Here is a 12,492-nt window from a genome sequence, read left to right on the forward strand (position 1 = left end):
CAGTCGCTCGCTGCTGGAGAGCTCAGTGGAGCTTCCAGCTGCCCTCTGGGTCTCGCTTTTTGGATCGTCCTGGCCCCGCCAAATAGGCTGGGGTAGACGCCCCGGCTGCGGGGTCATGGCAGTAATCTTCTCGTCCTCCGTTGCCGCTAACCTCGCGGAATCGCCCGCAACTGCGCGAAGGACCCCCACCGCCTCCGCGGGCTAAAAAGCCGCTGCCTTGACGGAGTTGTGAGGACTACTATGCTCTGTCTTGGCTGCCGCCTACCCCTCCCGCCCGCGCAGGTACCCTCCGGCTGCTCAGTCCGTCTCAGGTAAACTCAGGAGATGCGTGAGACACGAACCCTGGACATACCGGCCCGCGCGCGGGTGCTACTACTCTTAGCCCCCCTACTCATGGGTCGCTTAGCACCCAGCAGGACTCATTGGCTTCCCAGAAGTCCTCCTCGCAGTGGCAAGGGACACTCCCCCTCTTGGCCCCTTGCTTTCCAGTCTTGCTTCTCTCAGGGTCTCCCGCATTCTCTTCTTGGAGGCCAGGAACCCATTAGAAGTCATGTCAGAGACCTTCCTCACTTTCAAGATTCGGGAATCCTTCGATTCCTTGGAAAACTTTCTGAAACCTCTAGTTCCTCACTGAGAGAGCCTCCCTCAGAACCTGCTCCTGCCTCAAGTCTGTACTGCTTCACTGTACTTCCCTCAAACGTGCTCTTGCCTTGAAATCGCCCACTTCTGCCTTCGAAAGATACTTCCCTCCCCTCAGATACCATTGCCACCCCCTCTTTCTCCCATCTTCTTTGCTCTCCCTTTCCCTCTCTTTTACCCTTCACTTTGAAGACTGTAGAATAATCCACTCTTCAGATTTAGCCAGAAATGAAACCCGGGTTGTTCCATTAAAAAAAACCTTTCAATTTATACCCCTGAGAAAAACTCGCTAAAGAATTGGGACTTTCTGTAGGCATGGGGAGTATAGAGGGTTTGTGACCAGGAGTTTGATGTGATTGAATTATCTTTGGTGAAAATGTGCAGGAAGTATTGAAAGTGTAGAAGGCCTAGGTAGGCAGAAAACTAATGTGCTAATCTGATGGGAGAGGATAAACTGGGATGGTGTTAGGAAAATGAGAATAGCACACAATTCCAGGAGGTTTCAAAATAGAATTGAGGGGGTTTTGTTGATTTTTTATTTTTAAGGGGCAGATTCTGATGTAACTTATGGTATGCATTGGTGTCCTTAATAGAAATAGAGAATATAAAGAAGCAACTGTAACTGAGTAGGGTTCTGCCCACCTGTAATCCCAGCAACTCCGGAGATTGAGGCCAGACTATCACAGGTTCCAGGCCTCAGCAATTTAATGAGACCCTGTCAAAATAAAAAATAAAAAAAGGACTGGTGAATTTGCTCACTGGTAAAACACCATGGGTTCAATCCTAAGTACTGCTAATCAAAGAAAAAAAGAAAAGAAAGAAAAAGACAACTTTGAGGGAAGGCAATGAATTCGTTTTGGACAAGTTGTTCAAGGTGTGTGTATATGTGTTTCCAGATACACTGTGGGTAACTGGAAATTTGGGTCTTCAAGTTGCGGGGGAAAGATTGGAACTGAATACATAAATTGAAGAATCAAGGAAGAATATATTGGACTGGGGTTATAGCTCAGTGGTAGAGTGCTTGCTGAGCACTGGGTTCAATCCTCAGCACCACATAAAAATAAATAAATAAAATCAAGGTATGGTGTCCATCTACAACTAAAAAAAATTTTTAAAAAGAGAAAATATATTGATATTTGAAGCCTTAGTATGGAATGGTAATACTGAAAGAAGAGGAAAAAAAGGGCTGTGGACCCGAAGGAGCATCATTGTTTGAAGGATAAGAGACACTGAATAAGAGAAATTAAATGAATCAGACAAGCAGTAGAACAGAATGGCATTATTGTGGAGGCCAAAAGAAGAAAGAATTTCAAGAGGGAAGGGAATGACCATCAGTGTCTGTAGCACCTGAGTTCAAGTGGAATAAAAATTAGAAGCCACCAAATTTAGCAACTAGGAAGTTACTTGTTTCCTTTGAAAGGCAGTTTTGATAGTGTGGCAATGGCAAGGATGTCAGTAGTCAGTTCATGGTAAGTTATCTGACTCCTCTTAGTTGAGGAGTAAATGGGTAAAATTACTCTTTTAATAGTGGTTATAGCTGGGCATCGTGGTGCACACCTATAATCCCAGCAGTTCAGGAGACTGAGGTAGGAGGATCGCAGGTTCAAAGTCAGACTCAGCAATTCAGCAAGGCTGTGAGCAACCTAGTTAGGCCCTGTCTCAAGATAAAAAGGGATAGGAATGTGACTCAATGGTTAAGTATTCCCAGTTCAAGAAAAAAAAAAAAAAAGTGGTTGTGAAGGAGAGCTACTGGTAGTGAAACTAGTTTTTATTGAGAATATACTACATACCATGTACCATAAAGATGCTTTATAGAGCTAGGTGTGGTGGTGCACACCTGTGATCCCAGAGACTCAGGAAACTGAGGCAGGAGGATCTCAAGTTTGAGGCCAGCCTCAGCAATTTAGTGAGACCTTGTCTTAAAATAAAAAGGACTAGATATGTAGTTCACTGGAAGAGTGCCCTGGGTTCAACCTAGCACCACTGGGGAAAAAAAAAAAAAAAAAAAAAAAAGAAATTATAGATCCCTACAGCCTGTGACCCAGTGGTAGAGCACTTGCAAAATATGGTTACCTATAGGCAAGAATTTGAACAAGATCTACCTAATTCTGAAATCGGTGTTACAGATTTTTGACATGTATATCTTTTTAATATGGGTGAAACAATTTTGTAGGTTGTTTGGTAAGTCTACCTAGGAAATAATGTTGGGAATTTCTTTTTGTCTTTTTTTTTTTTTTTTTTTTCTTTTCCTGGTTTGGGGATTGAACTCAGCAGTGTTCTACCGCTGAGCTTTATCCCCAGGTCAGCCTAAATTGCTGAGGGTGGTCTTGAATTTGTGATCCTCCTGTCTCAGCTTCCTGAGTTGTTGGGATTACAGGTGTGTACCACCATGCTTGGGTAGTTTTATTTAATTGTAAAACGAACATTCACATTTACACGTGCTCATTCCCTTGTTTAGAGTAGAAAGTTGACTTGTTTTTAGTTTTTTTCCCTATCTGAAAGTGTTTATGCATATATTCTCAGTGTCATACATTTTATTTGTACAAAATAAATGTGTTTGAATTTGAAATCTATGATAAGGACTTTTATGGGAATTTCATCTCTTTATAGTTGATGAAACCCAATTATTACATTGTATTGTGTGAGCAATGGTGAATGTTTTGGACCAACAATTAGTATTATACTGTTTTGCAAGTCATCAAATGGAGATGACTTCAGTGTGGTCTCACTAGTGTTATTTTTGCTGAGCACCCAGGGAGTGGTTGTTTCAGGAACAGTTGTTTCAGAGAAAAAAACACCTTAGAATTTTTTTTTTTTTTTTTCGGTGCTGGGGATTGAACCCGGGGCCTCCTGCTTGTGAGGCAAGCACTCTACCAACTGAGCTGTATCCCCAGCCCCCACCTTAGAATTTTAAACCTTCCATTCCTGAACATTTTATTTTATTTTATTTTTTTGTGATAATGGAAATGGAACCCAGGAGTGCCTTACCACTGAGCTACATTCCTGGCCCTTTTTATTTTATTTTGAGGGCTAGGAATATAGCTCTGTGGTAATGTGCCTATCTTGCACGCATGAGGCCCTGGGTTCTATCCCCAATAGCACACACACACACACGCACCAAAAATATTGCCTGGCATGGTGGTGCACACCTGTAAACCTTTGGGAGACTGAGGCAGGAGGATCACAAGTTCAAGGTCATCTTAGCAATTTAGCAAGACCCTGTCTGAAAAAATTAAAAGGGCTGGGAATGTAACTCAATGGACCCCTGGGTTCAATACCCAATACCAAAAATACAAATAATAAAATTTTTTTTTGAGACAGTGTCTTTGTTGCTGAGACTGATTGAACTGAACTGGTGGTCCTCCTGCCTCAACTTCCCAAGTTGCTGGGATTATAGGCATGTGCCATCATGCCAGACATTCTTGAATATTTTAGAAAGGCAGTATGATCAAAGGAAAAATATTGAAAGTCCTAATTGTAATGAACCCTGGTAATTTATTTTAACTGTATTATTATAGGCAAATGACTCACCCTCTATAGGTTTTGGTTCATTTAAAAAAAATTTTTTTAGTTGTAGATGGACACAATACCCTTATTTTATTTATTTATTTCTATGTGGCATTGAGAATTGAACCCAGCACCTCACACATATCAGGTAAGTGCTCTACCACTGAGCCACAATCCCAGCCCTTTGGTTCATTTTTAAAACTAATATTTGAATAGATAATATATCTGTGTGGTTAAATATAAAAATATTTATATGTAAATATTTGTATATTCTATATATATAGAAAGTCTCATCCCATGCCTTTCCCCCCATCTACCCACTTCCTTATTCTCTTGTCATGATCTTTCTTTCCAGTGTTGGTTATTGAACTCAGGGCCTCTTGTTTGCTGGATAAGTTCTCTGCCGCTTTCAACTGAAAGTGCATCAACATTCCCTGTCTTTACATTCTTTTAGACTTTCTTGAGGCAAATGCTTACAAACATGGGTATATAATTTTATTTTTCCCATTTTTCATGCAGAATCCTGTGGTTCCCCACTGTTCTGCCACGCTATCCATCTGCATACAGTCTTGCCATTTCACTTAATGTATATTGGAGACCTTTTCAGATTAATGCATAGATCAGTATTTGTTTTTGAACACTTGCATAGTATCTAATAGATTTCCATGAAATAGATGTATCATAGTTTATTATAGTTTATTTAACTAGTTCCTCATTATGTATATTTTCTTTTTTTGGGTACCTGGGATTGAACTCGGGGCATTCAACCACTGAGCCACATCCCCAGCCTTCTTTGTATTTTATTTAGAGACAGGGTCTCACTGAGTTGTTTAGCATCTTGCTAAGTTGCTGAGACTGGCTTTGAATTCTCCATCCTCCCACCTCAGCCTCCCGAACTGCTGGAACAGGTGTGCGTCACTGTGCCAGGCTTCTCATTATGGACATTTATGTTTCAGTTTTTAAATGTTCAAGCAATGTTGTATTGAAGACCTTTGAACATGTCATTTTATATGCGTTCAAGAGGATTTATGGGATAAATTCACAGAAGTAGAATTTCTAAGTTAAAGTATAAATGCAGTTATCATTATGAAATATATTGGTAAATTTCTTTCCTTAGGGGTTGCTCCCATATACATTGCCTGTTCATGCACTTACATTGACTGTAATGTAGCTATTAATATAGTACTTACTATATGCATGGGTACTGTTATTAGTGCTTCACATACATTACCTCATTTAATCTTAGTAAGATTCCTATGAGGTAGGTGCTATTATTATCTGTTTTTCAGGTGAATACATTAAGGAATAGAGAATTTATATGATCACACACATCACACAGCTACTAAGCTGTAGAAGTTTAAACTAAGCACTCTGGCTCTAGGATCATGTTGTTAGTATTATGCTTTGCTGTTATCAAACTTGAAATTTTGCCAATCTGATAAGGAGAAATGATATGTCAGCGTAGTTTTAATTTTTTTTTTTAATGCTAAGGTTAAGTACCTTTTTATATGTTTGAGTCATTTCTCTTTGAGTTATATGTCCTTTTTCATTAACTACCTGTTTAAGTCTTTTACCTGTTTTTCTGTTGAGTCATATATCTCTTTCCTATTGATTTTTAGTGGCTCTCCCCCCGCCAGCTCCGGATTGAACTGAGGGCCTTGAGCAAGCTCTTCTACTGAGTTACACCCTAGCTCTATTTTGATATTTGTCTTCTGTCTTGTTATATTTCCACATGGAAGTTTTTGATTTCTATGTAGGCTAATTTATCAATATTTTCTTTATGGCTTTTGGATTTTGAGTTATAATTAAGAGAATCCCTCTGCATTTCAATTGTTAGTTTTTTTATCTATCCAGTGGGCACAAGAAAACAGTTATTGTGAAGGTCAAAGTGCTTTGTGAACTGTAAACTGTAAATCATTATACAGATGAAATATGGTGTTATTTATTAATTTGTATTTTGAACAAGTTGTACAGAGTTGTCATCTTTTCACTTATGTTAAATAGAATAAAATGATATAATTATCATTTGCAATATAGAAAACTAGGATGGTATTGATATTATGTTAATGTTTTCTCTTGGATAATTTGTATGGGATATTTTTCAAAATGATTTCCACAATGATTTCACTGTGGAAATCCTGAAATATTTTTGCATATTTTAGTCTTATTGTTCCTTGTATTGGAATTTGACTGAAAGTTATCAATATGTTTCACTCATATTAGCTATGGTTCACAAATTTACATACTATTTAGTTTTAGTACCAAACTTACCGATTGGTAGGATTTACAATTTGGGAAGGCTAAAATATTTTTTGTAATTATCAAAGTAATGCATATTTATTAAGGAAGAATTGGGAAATTGGAAAGATTTCAAGGGAGAAAATAAAAATTCCTCAGAATCTGTTCATGATTCAACGAGTTAATAACCAGTGTTAACATACTGGGCTGTGTCCTGTCAGAATTCATACTCTGTGTGTGTGTATACTTTTTGATACTAGGGATTGAACTCAGGGGCACTCAACCACTGAACCACATCCCCAGTCCTTTTTTGTATTTTATTTAGAGACAGGGTCTCACTGAGTTGCTTAGCATCTTGCTAAATTGTTGAGGCTGGCTTTGAACTCTTGATTCTTCTGCCTCAGCCTGCTGAGCCATTGGGATTATAGGAGTGTGCCACTGTGCCTGTCTTATTTTTTATTTTGAGACAGTCTTGCTAAATTGCTTAGGGCCTCTAAATTGCTGAGGATGACCTTGATTTGTGATTCTCCTGTCTCAGCCTCCTGAGTCACTGGGATTATAGGAGTGCACCACTACACCCAACTAAGAATTAATTTTTTTAAATATAGAGAGTATGTAATATTAATGGTCCTTTTTTTTTTCTCCACTGTGCATTTTGATTTATATTGTAGTATTATAATTTCTATGCCACAATTAGTTTGAAGGTAAATTCTTGGAGCTCATAGTCCAGTGAAAGACAGATAAACTACAATTAAAATACTATATGATAACTGTAATAACAGATTTGTACAGGGCATTATAAAAGCACAGAAAAAGGAGATTGAGGGGTCATAGAGCACATCCCACATGAGAGGATTACTTGAGAGAGCCATGTTGAAGCTGCTAGGAAGAACACATCAAGTAGAAAGAGTATTACATGCATAGGCACTGAAGTGTGAGCAGGGCCTTACAAAAACTCTATATTTGGAGTAGATTGTGTCTATGGGTGGAGAAAAAGAAATAGATGAGGTTGGAGATGTGTGTAGGAGTCAAATGAGGAAGAGTATATGACACATGATGGGTTCTCCAAAGTTCGCTTAGCCTGGAGGATATATTGGAAGAGGTATGAGTGGAGGTAGGAAGACAAAAGCACGTTAGTGAATACCATGTAAGTATAGTTAAAATGTACTACAAGAGTTAAAATGTGGTGAACATCACTTCAGCTGAGTTGGGAAGGGAGTCCTGCATTAGAAAGGTGGACTAAGTCTGGAATATAAATAATGATTGCCTATTTTTAGAGGAGTCATGTCCTTGAATGGCAGCTAAGGAATTTTATAAGCAACAGATTTCTTTCTATATTTTAAATTGTAGTGTATTATGTGAAAACCATTTTAGATTGTGGTTAGTCTGAAGTGCTGTTGAAATATTTCATTCCTATGAATTAGTGGAAATACAAAGAAAATTATAATTTTGGGGAGGGGGGTACTGGGGATTGAACTCAGGGGCACTCAACCACTGAGCCACATCCCCAGCCCTCTTTTGTATTTTATTTAGAGACAAAGTCTCACTGAGTTGCTTAGCACCTCGTCTTTTTGAGGCTTGCTTTGAACTCCTGATCCTCTTGCCTCTTGTCAGCCTCCCCAGATGCTGGGATTAGAGGTGTGTGCCACCATGTCTCACGAAAATTGTATTTAAGCTGAGCATAGTAGTGCATGCCAGTAATTATAGCTACTCAGGATGCTGAGGCAGGAGGATCAGGAGTTCAAGACCTGCTGCACAATTTAGTGAAACCCTGCCCCCCAAAAATAAAAAATGAAAGGACTGGGGATTGCCAGGTGCGGTGGCACACACCTGTAATCCCAGCGACTCAGGAGGCTGAGACTGGAGGATTGCTAGTTCAAAGCCGGCCTCAGCAACAGCGAGGTGCTAAGCAACTCAGTGGAACCCTGTCTCTAAATCTCTAAATAAAATGCAAAATAGGGCTGGGGATGTGTCTTAATGGTGGAGTGCCCCTGAATTCAATCCCCGGTAATCCGTCACCCCCACCCCCGCCCCCGAAAAAAACAAAACAAAACAGGACCGGGATGTAACTCAGTGGTAGAGCAAGCACCCCTGGGTTCAAGTTCCAGTACTTCCAAAACGTCTTTTTAATTTAAAAAGGAGTATGTGTATAAATATTTATATATGTATAAAAGGTCTGTGAAAATAGGCTCTGTTTGAAGAAAACTTTTATAACAAAAGTGTCTGCTTGTCTCCTTTGGATTCTTTGTGTGTGTGTGTGTGGTGGGGTTACTGGGGATTGAACCCAGAGTGTCTTGCATGCTAGTTACCACTTAATCCCAGGCTCCCAAATAGCTGGGATTAAAAGCATGTTCCTGTTCCACCTTGGCTAACTTTTTTTTTAATTCTCTTTGTTTTTCTTTCCTTTTTTGGTACTGGGGATCGAACCCCAAGGGTGTTTAACTACTGAGTCACATCCCTAACCATTTTTTTTTCCATTTTTAATTTTGAGACAGGGGCTTGTTAAATTGCTGAGGTTGGCTTTGAACTTGTGATCCTCCCAAGTCACTGGGATTACAGGTGTGCAACACCATATCTGGCTTTTTTTTTTTTTTTTTTTTTTTTTTTTGCAATTTTGAGGCAGGGGTTCAATAAATTGCTGAGACTGCTCTTGAATTTGTGATCCTCCTGCCTCAGTCTTCTGAGCAGAAGAAATTTTTTTTTTTTTTTTTTTTTTCGGTGCTGGGGATCGAACCCAGGGACCTGTGCTTGCAATGCAAGCACTCTACCGACTGAGCTATCGCCCCAGCCCCTGCCTCAGTCTTCTGAATAGCTAGAATTGTGGCTACTGTACCTAGCTATTCCTTTTGATTCTTAAAAACCACATAACTCTATTGGCATGATAAATCTCTGTTCTCTTTGCAGTGTCAAAAGTTCAGGAAAATCATATTAAAAGCTCTCTTAAAGCTCCATAATTAGAGCTGGAGGTATAGCTCAGTGGTAGAGTGCCTATCATGAAGGCTCCAGGTTTGAACCATAGGACTACCAAAACCAAACAAAAACTCCATAACTACATTATAGAATAGATCTCTAATTGGAACTGTTTGTTTTTCCTAAACTTTCATCAAAAAGAAAATATGTAAAGAAAGCAAACCCCTGTCAGAGGAAACAACAGCTAGTAGGCTGCAGTTAATATGAAATCTGTTTAATGGTTACGTCTTTTGCATTTGTATTTCTGTATAGTCATAACTGAGTGTTTTAAGAGACTCAGGATTATTATTCATTGATATTATGTGCACTATGCCACATTTTTTTAGACACAATATTTATTCTTTTATGTGGTGCTTAGGCTCGAACCCAGTGCCTCAATCATGTGCTAGGCAAGTGCCCTACCTCTGAGCTACAGCCCCAGCCCCACATTTCTTAATAAACTGATGTTCCATTTTATGATTATAGATGGAATGTACCATTATGGAAAGTTCAGAATAAGAGTACAGAATAAATCATAATTTTTACACTCCAAAATAAATGATCCCTCTAGTGTAATTATTTTTTGGTGCATACTTTTATACACTTACAATTGTTTATTCAATTTTTATGTTCTTTGCCCCTCCCTTTTGTCATTTAATATATAAATTATCTCATGTAACTATATTGTCTCAATTACTGTTATAGGAGGAAAAAGGATTTTTTTTTTTTAGTTTTCTAACCCTTTTTTGGTGGGTGGGTGGGTGTGATAGTGGGAATTGAACCCAGGGTATTGTGTATGTTAGACAAACACTCTACCACTGAGCCATATCCCCAGCCCTTGTTCTAAATTTTTTATCTTAATTTAAAAAAATAAATAAAAGGGCTGGGGTTGTGGCTCAGTGGTAGAGTGCTTGCTTAACATGTGTAAGGCACTGGGTTCTATCCTCAGCACCACATAAAAATAAATAAATAAATAAATAAAATAAAGGTATTGTGTCCACCTACAACTAAAAAAAAAGAAAAAAAAGAAAAAAAAAGAAAAAGTAGGTGGGCACTGTGGTGCATGCCTGTAATCCCAATGATTGGGGAGGCTGAGGCAGGAGGATGACAAGTTTAAGACCAGCTAGAGCAACATAGTAAGACCACCCCATCTAAAACAAAAGTAATGCATGATAATTGTAAAAATTATCAACCTCATAGAAATGTATTGTATAATAAAGGAGTCTCTTATAAATCCACCAAGATGACAGTTTTGTGTGTGTGTGTGTGTGTGTGTGTGTGTGTGTTTTCTAGGTTATACTAATATTTTCTATTTATTTAATAAAATAAAAGCCGGTCACAGTGGCTCATGCCTATAATGCCAGCAGCTTAGGAGGCTGAGGAGGATTCCAAGTTCAAAACCAGCCTTAACAACTTAGTGAGACCCTGTCTCAAAATGAAAAATAAAAAAAGGGGAAGAGGGGTGTGCACTGGGTTGTAGCTCAGTGGTAGAGAGCTTGCCTAGCCTAGCACATGTGAGGTACTGGGTTTGACCCTCAGCACCACATAATAATAAATAAATAAATGTATCGTGTCTATATACAACTAAAAAAAAATGATACAATAATAATTAAAAAAAGATCTTGGGGATGTGGCTCAGTGGTTAAGTACCCCTGGGTTCAATCCCCAGTACCAATAATAAATACATACATACATACATACATACATACATAAATAAAGATTGCACTTTGCATTCTACTTTGCCACTTTCTGTTGTCACTTTTTATTGTCCAAGAGAGACTCGAACATCTTTCCATGTCAGTATGTATAGAATTTACAGTTTACTTCATTCCTTTGATTCCTTTTTTTTCCCCCAGTCTGGAGTATTAAATCTAGAATGCTAGGCAGGCTCTTTACCAGTGTAGCTCAGAGCTATACTCCCAGCCCTACCTCATTCTTTTAATGACTACATAATGTTAAATTATATGGATGACTATAATTTATTTAACCTATCCCTATTGAAGGACATTGGATTATCTCCAGTTTTTCTCTGTTAACAAAAATGTGTAAGTTAGTATTCTGGTGTATATATCTTTGTGTACTTACAGTAACTGTCTCTTTTGATTTTTTTGAGGGGAATGCTGGAGATTGAATTCAGGGTCTTATGCATGCTAAGCACATACTCCACTACTGACCCCCCAATTGTCATTTTAATAACTATAAAATATTCTTCTTAACAGAAATAATACATTTGAGAAAGAAAATATGGTTGAATAAAAATTATTTGTTAAACTTTAGGTAATCCTTCATGTTATTAATTTTGTCTTTCCTTTTATTCAATTCTTATTAAGCCTTTGTAATGTAAACTAAGAGGTATTAACCTAGAAATCCACATAACCCTAAGCACTTAATCACTTGAATGGAGACTAATGTTTCATGTCATTTCATGCTTCAGCATATAAAGTTATAGAAAAAAACACGGAGCTCCATCCCCAGCCTTTTTCATTTTTGTTTTCAGGCAGGGTCTTGCTAAATTACCCAGGCTTGAACTTGTATGATCCTTCTGCCTCAGCCTCCTGAGTAGCTGGGATTACTGTGCCCTCTGAAACTATATTCTTTTTTTTCCCCTTGTGGTACTGTTAATTTAACTCAGGGGCACTGTACCACTAAACTAAATTCTCAGTCCCTTATTTTTTGTTTTGCTAAGTTGTTGAGGCTGACCTCAAACTTGAAGTCCTCCTGCCTCAGCTTTGAGTAGCTGAGATTACAGGGGGTGCATCACTGTACACAACTGAAACTATATTATTTGTATCTAGTTTGTGCAAAACAATCCATAGTCAAACATGAATTCTGCCCTAGGAATATCATACATGTAATATGCATCTATTTTTGCTATTAATTATTTATTTTTGGTCCTGGGCATTGAACTCAGGGATGCTTTATCACTGAGCTGCATTCCCAGTCTGTTTTATTTTTTGAGATAGGATATCTTTAAATTGCCCAGGTTGACCTGGAATTTGCAGTCCTCCTCCTTCATCCTCCTGAGTCACTGGAATTACAGGTGTGCAACACTGTGTCCAGGTTTTGCTATTATATTTTGAAGGATCTTTGATTATCAGACAGCAATTAAATTAGTTTTTGAAAAAAATTGTATTTTGCAGTGTTAGGGTTTGAATCCAG

At 38.4% G+C, this 12,492-nt stretch overlaps 1 protein-coding gene across 3 annotated transcripts in view; it reads left to right on the forward strand.

Annotated features, from left to right (window-relative positions):
• Tesk2 (testis associated actin remodelling kinase 2) overlaps positions 1-12,492 on the forward strand; it is a 133,564-nt gene continuing 121,072 nt past the window's right edge. For all 3 annotated transcript variants that reach the window (XM_047539829.1, XM_047539839.1, XM_047539848.1), the window contains exon 1: positions 1-311. The gene's annotated coding sequence lies outside the window, so the exon portion shown is untranslated. The remainder of the gene's footprint in view (positions 312-12,492) is intronic.

The sequence above is a fragment of the Sciurus carolinensis genome, chromosome 1 (genome assembly GCF_902686445.1).
Source record: "Sciurus carolinensis chromosome 1, mSciCar1.2, whole genome shotgun sequence".
NCBI lineage: Eukaryota > Metazoa > Chordata > Mammalia > Rodentia > Sciuridae > Sciurus > Sciurus carolinensis.